General features: G+C 45.6%; 1 protein-coding gene across 12 annotated transcripts in view; it reads right to left on the bottom strand.

Annotated features, from left to right (window-relative positions):
• HIVEP3 (HIVEP zinc finger 3) overlaps positions 1-13,303 on the bottom strand; it is a 288,536-nt gene that overhangs the window by 95,031 nt on the left and 180,202 nt on the right. For 3 of the 12 annotated variants that reach the window (XM_040534687.1, XM_040534686.1, XM_040534691.1), the window contains one exon: positions 9,719-9,859. The exons of the other annotated variants lie outside the window; for them this stretch is intronic. The gene's annotated coding sequence lies outside the window, so the exon portion shown is untranslated. The remainder of the gene's footprint in view (positions 1-9,718; positions 9,860-13,303) is intronic. 12 annotated transcript variants of the gene reach the window in all.

The following is a 13,303-nucleotide window of genomic DNA, read 5'->3' as shown; positions in this document are numbered from 1 at the left end:
GATAAAGTAGCTGTTATCACCCTCTCTAACAAGGCTGCATGCTTTCTATCTCCAGGCAATGATGCTGTGAAAGTGGTTTGAACACAAATTAAAAATTCATATCCCAGCCAAACTGCCCTTGCTAAGCCAGAGGAGGGTCAGGGCTCTCGTGACCTTTCCCTGCACGCTTCTAGAAGATGGTGGCACTGCCATTAATGGTGGGTAGGTCACTGGGCCGGCCATCCCCTTGGCAGGTGCCTTCACACAGGGAAAGTCCTCGCTTCTTTCTGTTTCATGTTGAATAAAAGCTTGCAAAACCGTTTAGCAGAAAAATCTCTATTTGGGGTTGAAAACAACTTTGTAAATCGCACAATTGGTCCAGCACAGAGATGTCTGTAAGTTTCCTTTGCAATGCCTCGGGGCGATTACATACCATTTAGCTCTGCTTTCTGACAAAATAGTGGGTTTCCACAGTGCCGCTGGCAGGGCTTCTTCTCATCTGCCCCCAGTGCTGCATCCCGAGCAGACTCACAGGTCAAGCTGCAGCCCATTAAATGAGAAACTGAAAGCATCTCGGGTCTTGATGCAGCGGCAGAGAACAGATGCTAGCAAAGCTGTGGTTCTCAGGGGGTAACAGAGCCCTGAGTAACTGAATTTCAGCAGCCACTATTCCCCGAATACGAAGAAAAAATAATAAAAAAATAAAAAAAATCCACCATCTATGTGCTATTTCACCCTGCTGACAGGAAAGAGCTGGAAAGGACCATTGCTTCTGAGCTTAATTACATCCGATGCTTCTAAGGGTGACGGAAGAGAGTACTTCACGAGCCGAACCCAAAAACGTTAATATGGTATAGTGCAGCAAGAACACAGCAACTTCAAAGCTTTCCCTCCCCACACCCTGAAGTGTGAAATCAAAGATTTTTTCCCCCAGTAATGCTTTTTGCTCATTTCCTGCCTGACTTCATACTCTTATAACAATGAATCAGGATTAATTAACATCAGCATCAAGATTAAGACCATGTCTAACAAGGACTTTCTTGTCATCCTATAGGGAATTAAACTAAACCCCACATAACGATGGGCTGACCACACTGCCAGCTTGGGCTAACACCCTTCAACCATCTCAGGAGAAACCAGGCTGCCCCTTAGCACAAGTCTCTTGCTTTGGGGAGACTCAGACAATCTCCCTAGGTTGGCTCTTTGTTTTCCATATGACTCTTACAAATCCATCATCACCATTTATTTTCACATTCCTAGGTGGGAAGCAAGAAATCATGCAGAAGCCTGAAGCTGTGGTCTGAGGTGAGTGAGGTGCACTTTTAGCAAAAGATATTGCAAGCCACTGAGAAGAAGAACTAAGACAAACAAGTCCAGCAGGTTATGGAGCTCTGAAATCTGTGATAAGCAGCTGAGAAGAAAATTTCTCTGGATCGCCCTCCAAATATAAACCTGAAACCTTATGATATATTCTAGAGTTATCAGTTGAACTGAACTTCTAGGTAGCACTTGGACCAAGACCACCAGGTCTTGTCTTTCCCATCTCCTGGGCTACTGCAGTTCCTATCAAGTGTGTTCAAGGAAAAGGTGATATGAAAAAGTGGGATACAGCCCCCTTAGTCATCTCCCTATACGGGACATACAAACAGCTCAAACCTTGCAGGATTGGCACAGATGCACCACTCTGTCTCTCCAGACCAGACAATGCAGCAGATAGCTGCAGCATCACAGACACGGTTATGTCTTCACTTTAAGGCCCATGGGAAATCAGCAATACACCCTCTTTACCCAAGTTTTGTGTACACATTTAAAATGCAATGTTCTTGAAAGAAATCTTCTGCTGTCAAGCATGACGTGGTGTCTATGGCAGTTCCTACCACTATTCATTCATCCTTCATTCAACCCTATCAACAAGAAAATGATTCATGTGACACATTTCTAGTGCTTGTTGGTTTTATTTTACTTCAGTATGGTGTTTTAGAATGTTTTCAAGACATTAAGAAGCGTGACCATTGTCTTTAGACATCATAAAGGACGAACAGAAAAGCAAAGAGAGTCGCAGGCAGGAGGAAGCAGTAGGCACTTTAACTTTTTCACACTTCTGCAGAGTAAAAGTACTCTGCTGAACCAAAGGAAGTGGAGCAAGGCTATGAACTGAGATTGAACCAGCAGTTCACGAGACTTAAAATTAAGGCATAATGAGTGATAGAAAAGAGGGTTAAAAAAAAAAATCACTTTCCAGCCTCTAATATACAAATCCCCAGGCTCCTCCCAAGAGCAAGAACAAGAAAGCTCCTACCACTCTTCCCACCCCATCAGCAGCATCACACCTCGTGCAGTACAATGCAACACTTGTGCAGTCACACTGGTCCAAAAGAGAAACCAGAACCTTCTGGGGGTTTTAGGCTTTAGCAGCTTGACAAAGCAGTCCTGCAATAAAATGAGCTCAATTTGTCACAAGGTGGTCAACAAAAAACACATCTGTTTTTGCAGCACATGCTGAAATGCCACCGTATTTTGATATCACTGGTCAAGAAGCTCCCACATATTAGCAATTTCTGTGCTACCACCACTCACATTGTTTAACCTTCTCATCTGAAGGACGACACAAAAGAGTAACCTTCAGCACAGCATTCTGGACTAATAGTCATTTTTCAATTCCACTCATGTCACAGACTATTTGTACAGAGCACAGCTGGGTTGTTGTTTTTTTTTGTTTTTTGTTTTTCTCCTTATGACAGAGAAAAAGGTAGCAATTTTCTTCTGTGCACAGAAGTTCTGCTGTACTTTTGCTGGATGACACACCGAAGAACCACAACTGCACAACCCAAAGGAGACAAACGGCTGATGCAAACGGAAAACAATGCAGCAAAAGGAAGTCTTTCTGTAAGGCAATTACTTTGTTCTTTCAGGGGCTTTTTTGGGTATCTTCTTTCCATAGAAAGTTTCCACTACAGTTATTTAAATGAAACTTGCATGTATTTTTGGCCTCAAACCTATAAGGCTGCATAGCAGGAGCTCTGCTGAAAGTCAGTAAAACAACATATAATTGTGCCCAGTTCCAGGTTCCTGAGTCAGAAACCTAGAGAAAACATGAGGAATTCCCCAAAACCATCTGTGAGATATTTTCTTAAATTCAAACCTGGTAAGAGCTCAAAATCTCATTTAACAAAGCCACTGGAGATGTTTTATGGGGAGACACAACTGGCTGCAAGAATGTGAAAAGCAAAAGTCCAAAGGTACCTGCACAGGCACATAGACCTTCATGGCATGGGAAAAGCGAGGAAAAAGTTCAAAGACCAGTAGGAAAACCCTCCACCGAGAGTCATCCCATCACTTGAAACATCTCCAGGTTGGATCAAACTCCTCACACTACCAAGTTAGAAACACTCTTCTCAGGATGCAGATTTTTGTCATGGAATATTATAATAGAAGGGTTTGGGTTGGAAGGGACCTGAAAGCCCATCTGGTTCCAGCCCCCTGCCATGGGCAGGGACACCTCCCACCAGCAAAGGATTCTCAAAGCCCCATCCAGCCTGGCCTTAGGCACTGCCAGAGATGGGGCACCCACAGCTCCTCTAGGCAGCCTGGGCCAGTGCCTCACCACCCTCTGAGTAAAGAATGTCTTCCTTATACCTAATCTAAACCTACCCTCTTTTAGTTAAACACATTACTCCTCATCCTATCACTGTCTGCCCATGTGAAAAGACACTCTCCATATAAAAAATATGACTGAAAGGCCACAATGAGGTCTCCCCAAAGAATTCTCCTCTCCAGGCTGAACAGCCCCAGCTGTCTCAGGCTGTCCATAGGAGAGGCTCTCCAGCCCTCTGATCATCTTTGTGGCCCTCCTCTGGACCCATTCTAACAGCTCCATGCCCTTCTTGTGCTGAGGGACCCAGACCTGGACACAGGACTCCAGGTGGGGCCTCACGAGGGCAGAGCAGAGGGGGACAATCACCCCCCTCAAACTGCTGGCCACTTCTCTGTTGAAGTTTGTCCTTATGTCCAGGATTGCCCTGACCCAGGTGCAGCACCTTGCACTTGTTGAACCTCATTAGGTTCACATGGGCCCACTTCTCCAGCTTGTCCAGGTCCCTGTGGATGGTATCTTTCTGTTGTATCGACTGCACCACTCAGCTTGGTGTCACCTGCAAACTTGCTGAGGGTGCCCTCGATCCCATGGTCTATGCCATTGATAAAGATATTGAACAGCACTGGTCCCAAGATGTTGATGATCATCTGCATTGTGGGACTCAGACGTGGGGTAAAAACCACCACGCGAGAGGAGCTCAGCATGGGTCAGAGCTTCAGACCCAGGCCTGAGCCTCGGGGTGATTCTGGGACATCTGTGTCCGTCTCCAGTGTGCTGCTGGCCTTCCCCTGAGCGCAGATGGCTGCGCATTAAAGCAGTTTTTGCTTCCTGGCACTGTGCAGCAATGCATTGGCAGCACGTAATACACAGCATTTCTGTAGAAGACTTACAGCCCACCCTTCAACCCTCTAAAGGGGTTAAATAACGCAGTGAGCACGTGCTTCTTGTGGAAAAATGACTCACAGGAAGGATGGCAGCAATGTATTGCTATAAAATATTAAACATAATAGGTCTCTCTGCCCTGAAATGAAAGAATAAAAAACAAGGTAAGTGGACCTGTGTTTTTCTCCTGGTTCTCAAAGTCACTAATGGCCCTCTGGGTCCATGAACAGATGTCGACAGTGTACTGCAGGTACCACATTTTATTCACTGCAAATTGCTGCCTGGCATTTAATTAAAATTTTATTGTGGTGATTCCGATCAGCTCTCTCCACAGCACCACATGGACTGAAGAGAAAAGTGGATTTTTGGAGTCAACGAGCCCAGTTCATCAATAAAATACCATAGCTCTGAGAGGGGGGAAACCGTGCAGTGTGAGGTCTGGTTAACTTGATGGTTTTTCCCTGTTCGGGGGCCCCAGGGGGCTGTTCCTGGTACTGACATCTCACCTGAACCAGTGTGAAGTTGGCTGCGGGAAGAGCCTGGCTCACGGACCGTGTTTTTCTGCATGGACTCAGGGGTGTAACGCAGGGTGCCTTTGTGACAGAGGATGGAGGAGCCAGACTCAACAGGTCACCTGGCCAGCTTCAGAGGAAAGAACTTTTACTTCAAAAGCATCCTTCTAGACAGCTCCATTTCCCACATCACAGATCTCTTAGGAACAATCCCAGCCTCTCCTCCTGATTACCTGGTGGGAGCGTCTGTCCCCCTAATGGCATCATCCGATCTCTCTGCTTTTTTTTTTTTTGCCTTAAAGTGACAAATGACCGCTCTTGCTCCATTATACCAGTAGGAACCGTCGGGGACGGCCGTAGCCAGCGCATCCTGTGGATGAAACAGCGAGCAGGCTGCTCAGCACCAGGCTGCTCAGCACCAGGCTGCTCAGCACCAGGCTGCTGCTCCGGGACCGCCACCATGCACGGCCTCAGCTGGGGGCTGGGCCGGAGCACAAGGTCACCATTTCTCATGCCCTGGTGACTTCTGTAAAGCCAGCAGCTACAAGCATTTAGGAGACCTGAGGCTTACACACAGGCTCTCAACTATACCACAAGCTCTGGGAATGATCAAGGGTGCAGAGGCCCCATGGATGTCCCCGCTGAAAGAGAAGCAAACCCACCCCAGAAGATATCCAAATCCGTGAGCAAGACAACACAGCCAGGGAAGAAAACAACAGTCCAACAGTCACAATGATGAAAGTTGATGCTCCATAGCACCAGATTATCCTAAACCTCAGTGTCCTTCTACCAGTTGAGGACATCCTTAATGCTAAAAATAAAATTAAAATAAAATTAAAAAAAAAGGAAAGACAAAACATCCTTAGCTGCCTGTCTGCTTAGAACAACTGCCCTCCTCACAGAATCACAGAAGGGTTGAGGTTGGAAGGGACCTCTGGAGATCATCCAGTCCAACCCCCCTGCCAAGCAGGGTCACCTACAGCACGTTGCAAGCACCTGCTTGGAAGCCCTGAAGCACAAAGCAGAAAAAAAGAGTTTTTCATGCCAAACTGCTAGGGATTAGGGACTGCTAAGAAAAACAGTGGCAACCCCTCTCTGCCAAAAGCCCTAGTAAATAGGAGGAAAAAAGAGACATACAATCATCAACGGCCAGGGCCAGGATGGATTAACACATCTGCCCTCTAAGTCAGAGTACTGGGAGAAACTCAGCTCTTCGGGTTTAAAACTAAGAAAAATTTGAAATATCCCAGGGCAAAGCAGATATTAACTCCTCTCTGGAGTCTCAGGGGTCAACACAAAGCACAACTCCTCTCCAACCAAAGCTGCAAACCTCCCTGCTCTAAAGGTACCTGTAGATGCTTTACCTCTCCATGCAGCTACTCTGGGAAGTCAGGGAAGGCAGTACTAGAATGATGAATGCAAAATTAAAAGCTCAATAAATAATTAATCACTGAGGTCGTGAAATTGTATGAATCTGTCCATCTTGCTCTCTGCTCTCCTGTTAATCAGACGAGTCTCTGTTTCAATGGTGGGTGAAGCTGTCCTGGAAGAACCATAATTTCTGCACACTGCTGCCATGAAGCTTGTTCTGGGTGCCATATAAATCAATAGTAATAAATCTTTGCTGAATGCTGTAAAGACTTTAAGAGTGTTAAGCAAACAGAATGCCTCCAGAGACTCCAAAATAAAGTGAGATGCAAGTTTGAGTAACTTATTAAGGTAATTATTAAAATGCATGCTCGCAAAACATCAAATATGTATAGCATAGACAAAACCTCCTTTCCTCTTTCCGGTATCAGCCTCTCCACAAACAACAATGAAAAAGAGCACTCTTAAGTACCACAAATGAAATACACTGCATATGAAAGCTAGCAAAGCCATCCCATCTCTCGGCTGCCGTAACCCTTTCTCTTCCCCCTGCCTATGCATTCTTCCTCCAAATTTTGTCTTCAGTGGTAAGCTCCCTGAAGCTGTCAACACGCAGCCAGTTTTTCCAATACTTGCAATTTCTATGTGATGGTGTTGTTTTGATTGTGAACACGTTAATGATGATGAACATGAATGCTCAGACTAGAAGAGGTTTATCCCACGGTCGATGCATTGCAAGGCTCGGAGCATCCTCCAGAGATGGGCTGCTGAGCAAGGTGACCTCCTGCCGCGGTCCGGCGTGGCAGGTCCTTGTGCTATAATGCAGCCTCTAGATTGGGCCAGAGAAAGGTTAATGACCCCCCAGCATGTGAAGCACAAATATGCCTTAGTCCCCAAATCCTGCCTGCAGCACAGACGCCAAGGGGGCAGAGCTGTGGCGTGGCGCTGGGAGCAGGCTCGTGGCTGGAGGTGGCTGCGCCACCACCCGTGGTCCCAACGTCCTCCAGCTGTGCATGTGGCAGACGTGCCCGTTGGCATCCCAAATCCGCCTCAGCCATGCACTGAAGCCATTCTGGGCTCTAACAGAGCCAGCTGGGGCCATGGCAGAGCAGGACACCCACTGATGGCTCTAAAAACCCCTATCACAATAAATCAGCCACATCTGTAACGTCTTATATTTCTCTAACTCGGGGTCCAAACCATCACTAGTCTGTGGGCAGATCTGATCTATTTTCAGATATTTTTCCTCTTCAACAGAAAATCTGACTCTTATTTTATTTTTTTTTTCTCCTGAGACACCATCAGACAACGCAGCACCAGGCTCCAAACACCAAGCTGCCCTTTTCCCAGCACTCTGGGTAAAAATCTCCTGAAAACACTGTTCCCAATTAAAGTGAGCCCTTATGAAACCCGTATCACAGCCACTTGCTTAATATATTTCTCCCTAGAAGAACTTACAGAGTTTCCTTGATGAACCCCCAAGCATAACAGTTTCCACAGTGATTACAGAAAAAGCAGCAGTGCCAGAAATAACATTATTAAATGGAAAACATCCCCTGCACTCACTCTCACACATGCACACACCCATCAAGCGCAAAGAGATGATGATTCCTCGTGGCAACTGGCTACCCACCCTGGGCAAACAGAGTTGGAAATAGTTATTGAAAATATCACTTTTCAATTAAATGTCTTGGTGATGGCACAGCAGGTACCCTCTACACACATAGATGCAACGACATATCCTTGAATAGTGATTTAATCCATGACCATATTCCAAAAGCAGCTTCCCAGATACGACATTAAAAAAAAAAAAAAAAAAAGCTTAAATGACCATTTCGGATGGCACGTCCCGCCCTGTAAAAGGCATTTTAGTATTTAATGCAGATCTGATACAAAAGCAGGAAAGAAAAGTACCAAATTATCAGAGCTTATCTAAACTTTCCCCCCTCAGCACTCACATTCATTCAGTTATTTGAGGTCTAAGGCTTGCAAAATTGCAGTTTCCATTCACGTGAAACTGCATCTGTATTTTCAGGAGGCTCCCACGCTTGTCTGGCCCATGCTGGGTACGAGAAGCCTGCTCTCTGAGCACAGCCAGACAAAGCTCCGTTGCTGCTGCCGCTGGACCTGCACAGCATCTCAGGCTTCCCGCCGTTATTACCCAAAAAGAGACGTTTTTCAGCAAAGACCTTTCCAAAATCATTTTCTGCAATAAGTACCCTCACCAGCTTCAAGCTCTTCACTGGCTTATTCCTCTCAATAACTGAACAACATTATTTATTTTTTTCTTTTATTTATTTAAACCTCAATTTTTTGCTCCTTAACAGGGCACCAGTTCCTGTCCTCGCATACGTCTTCACCTGTCCACCCTGTGTCCTTTCAGAGCTCTGGATTTCAAGCCCTCACCAGCCAGGAGCTTTTGTTGTCCTGGGAGGAACTCCACGCACTCATCCATGTGAAAGAGGATCACATTTGTCACCTTGATTTGCATTAGAAGTAAGTACAGAACATTATAAACTCATATTCACCTAGGAAGAGAGATAGCACTCAAACTAGTTGAGAATGGCAAAAAATGAGTTTAAAAAAAAAAAAGGAAAAAAAAGAAAGAAAAATAAAGAAAAACAACAGCATCCAGTTTTGTATTTCTGCGTTACATTTTGTGCTCGACAGGACTGACACATCCACAACCAGAAACTCCTGGGACAGGCTAGACACATCGCTGACTGCCAGCAAAGACTCATCTCCAGGTCGGATGGAATGGGATTTGAGGATTTCTGTTACGTTCACATACTTGATTGCCTTCGTTTCTGCTTTTACACCTGTTTACTTAGAAAATTTTAAATGCTGCTTTAACATTTTGGCACACCATTTCCTATCTGCTGAATAATTCTGAATTCTGATTAATGCAAATACGAAGACAAAGTATTTTCTAACTTTGCAGCAAATCCCCACAGGTGGATGACAGATCAAAACATGAAGGCAGCAGACCATGTCTACGGCAATGAATTGCAGGCAGAATCAAAAAGCAACTATATTCCTTGGGGACTATAAGGCAACCAACATCTCATTTGGGACTTTCCCTTAACTTCTTTAAAGACCCCAAACCTGCATAATGCATAATAAAACCAACACTGCAGGCATTTTCTTCAGCTTAAGAGAAAGCAGAGCACTGTCTTAGGGTTACGAAAAAATTCTTCAGTTTGGCAGTAATGATTTCAGCCTTCCTCGCTGTACTGTTTCTGAATGCAAACAGCGCCATTTAAAACAAGGTTAGCAAAAGCAGCAAGGGTTTGGTTTTAATAAACACTCCTTGAATTAAAAAGGATTGCCTGAGCAATGATACAAACCACGGCAGTAAACTCATTAGACAGTGAGTCATTACCGTAGGATGCTATCAGATGTGAAGATCCAGCCCGTGCTGCTGGCGGGTCGGCTTGTATGGCGCGAGGAAGATCTGGGGCGATTCTTGGATCTCTTTTACCCATTTCGGCAGGTTTTTTGAGTGGCTGCTGGGCCATCAGTGCTGAAAAGCAACAGTTTCCTCAGGCTAGAGTGCTCATGAACCGTAACTGTGAATCTTTACCATAATATGTTTTCATAGTTATTCGTAGTCATTCACTGTAGCATGAAGCTCTTAGAATATTATTAAAAATAGTACCCATTTACTTTTATTTAGCATTTTTCACACTGGTGGAAAAACTCTGTGGTGTTTTACAAACTGCTGCGGAGGGAGTGTGGCAACGATCCTGGGAGGGAGGGAGAATATTTTTAACCCCATTTTACAGAAGTGGGAACCAAGGCACGCACTTTTCCACAAAACGTTATTGGCCAGAAACGCTTCTGAATTCTTGCAGGACCTCTTCCAGCAGAGATCCTCACTTCCAGAAGAAATGTACACTTCTTCCAAGCTACAGTGGTCGCACTGTTGTGTCCCAGCCAATCTTCTCACGTAAACACAGTGGTGAAATGGTGGGGAAGAGTGGTTTCTCTACAGTTTTTGTTAATTTTAGCCTGAGAAAATCATGAAGGAAATACCTTGGGCACTACAGTCAGGTTTGTGGGAGGTAATTAAACACCGAGCTTGACTTCCCTTCCAACTCAGAAAAGTTTCACATTTTTGGGTAGATATCTATAACACTATTTTTGTACTTGGTTCTAGCCTGACCTTTCACTGCACTGTTTTGTCCCAAAGTCAAACATTTTGCATCTTCAAAACGTATTCAGTTTTGTTTCAAACACAACCAACACTATTTCCCTCTTTAAAACATGCAAAGACCCAACAGGTTTTTGGTCAGTTCAAATACAAATAGAAAGGCTTTATCCTGCCCCTCCCAGCCCTGATGTCCCCCACAAGAGAAGTCTCCCAGTTCAGACCAGTACTCAGGCCGAGATACAGGGCACCTCAATCTCAGCTGAAGAAATCCCTTCACTATTTCTGCTTCTGTGAAGAGGAATTGCTGAGAAGAGCCCTTCTAAGGAGAACCACTCTATTAACACCATGCAATGCTCGTCCTCCTGGAGGCTGCATCTCTTCAAGGAGCAGGCATTACCTTCATCCTCCCTCAGTCCAAGCCACCTGATCCTCTGCAAAGAGCCAGCTCTGCAGCTGATAAAACCTGGTGTGGTCCTCCAAGAGAGTTTATCAGATTGACAGCCTGGCGGTAATAGGGTGGCACCTGCAAATTACCAGCCCGTTACCAAGTCACAGCTCACCCCAGCAGAGCAGCCTGCAGCTGCTCCTGTTTTACAGGTGGTGGGTGCCATCCCAGTGCTTTCCAAAACTTGTAACCTTCGTGAAACTTTTTTTCTTTTTAATTTCTATTCACCTCATTTCAGCCCCACATTCAGTTTTTCTGTATTTTTTAATTTTTATCAGTAAATCTCCCCAGAAGGGAAGAAAACCAAGAATATTGAATACAGGGCAAGAGGAAACACAGGAAACCCGTGGGCAGCTATTTAAAGAGTCAGTGATGCCTCATGGAAAACCCTGAAACGCATTCCAGTTAGTGACAAACCTGCTGCTGTGGCTCTGGGTCACCGTCCCCTTGGTGTCCTCGCTGCCCCCCAGAACAGCTGGGGGTGAGCAGAGCCTGACCCTCTTTCCTGGCATCTCCCAGCATCTTGAGGCAGCAGCCACCATGTAGGGTGGTTCTCCTAAATCTCTAGGAGCTCCCAAAACTATTTTGTGAACCCTGTACTCCACCACTTAAGTAACAACTGTTGATGCACCTTCGCTAGATCAAACGGTCGGAGCCTGCACACCATCACCACCAGCAGCGACAGAGACCTCTAAAGCATTCAGCCCACAACTTACCTTGACACAGTATTTTTGGGGAGCACCCGCACAATCAAGCATATCAGCCTTTTACCCCAAGACCATACCCTACCCCAGGCTGGGAACACAACCAGCTCACAACTCGACACCTCTTGGGTCCCTTCATCAATGCCACCTCACAGACTGATGTGATGTTGCCCGTAGACAGGGCTACCATAAAAATAATCACTCAGCTTAAGGTGGCCGAGGCTGCTCTGTGCCTGTGTGAGACTTCAACCTACCAGCAGTTCCTATGAAAACTGACAGCGTGCTGTTACACAATGCAAGGTTGTGTCTATTTTGTGCCTTTTGAGTTTTGCAAAGCAGTAATCTGCCCTTCAGGAGAGACCATCTTACCTAGGCTGCAGTTGGATTTTAATCTGGAGGTAGGAGCACGGCAATAAAGACTTCAGGGAACCACTACACTTAAAACCAGGTTAGCTGGGAAAAGGGCCAGGCTCAATTTTGGGGGATTCCCTTGAGGTTTCCCCTCTAAACTGTACCGCCAAATGAAGGCTTAGCAAACCCCTCCAGGTCTTGATGCATCTGAGAGCAATACTGCTGCAGGAACCCAAATCCCACGTCTGAGTTCAGTTGGATCTAGCCAACTTTTGACACGCTTCACCTTCCTGCTTATAATCTGCAGGTCTAATAGTAAAGCACAGAAAAATAACAGAAACCCCAAAGCCTCCCAGTGCTGCAAAGCCTAAATAATGGTTTAATGAACACGCAACCCTCCACAGTCTGAGGAAGGAACAAGGAAAGGGATGGATAAATGGTGTGGGAAAGATGACTTTGGATCTGGAGACTGGGGACCTGCTGAAACTGAAAATCTCATTTGCACCAAAAAAAAAAAAAAAAGGTAATCTCTGTACAATAAGTCTTCCCACAATGCTGAAAATGCTCTACTCGGAGTTTGCACCGTTTGCCACAGCACTTCGCGATGATGAAAGATGCTGCCCGGGCCTCAAGGCAGCGAGGAACAAGTTGTCCCTGCGCACAGCAAGTCTGTTTGGGGAAGGTTGGAAAACTTGACTTCACTCATGTTTTCCTCTTACTTAACCCTACTGTAAAATAAAAATAAAAATCACTGAGTGGAAAGAAAATGCCCCCAAACCAAAATTTCCATGTGACTGAAAAAAAAAAAAAGGGGGGGGGGGGAAGGTTACAAAAATACCATCCAGATGTATTTAGATGGATCGGTTGTCATCATTCCTCCCAGGGAGAAGGATTCTCAGATTTCCATGGGGCGAATGCTCGGAGATCTCCCTGCTCACCTCGGTCAGCTCTGCAGGGCAGATTTCCTCGCCTTGCCCTGCCCCATGCACGAGCCCTGCTCGCCTCCTCAGGAAGCTCAAAGAGGTGGGCAGTGAGCAAAAGCCAGCACACACGAGCTGGTCCCAGCCTGGGCTTACTGGGGTGGTGGGGCTGGCTCGCTTCAGGGCTTTGCAAAGAAAACGAGGCAAGGTAGAGGGTAAGGAAGATTTATTGCACATTTACCTTCACCGAATGTTTTTTGAATGACTGAGTAATCCCCTAGTCCCTTTAACACAGGCCCTCCTCGACACACAATGCTTCCTTTGATGCTCATTAAAAGGTTCACCTTATGCAGGCCTGTAATTAGAGCTGGGCAGGATAAAAAAAAAAAAAATC

The sequence above is a fragment of the Cygnus olor genome, chromosome 23 (genome assembly GCF_009769625.2).
Source record: "Cygnus olor isolate bCygOlo1 chromosome 23, bCygOlo1.pri.v2, whole genome shotgun sequence".
NCBI classification, from domain to species: Eukaryota; Metazoa; Chordata; class Aves; order Anseriformes; family Anatidae; genus Cygnus; species Cygnus olor.
The sequence above is the reverse complement of the archived record's forward strand: the minus strand, read 5'-3'. Positions and strand labels throughout refer to the sequence as shown.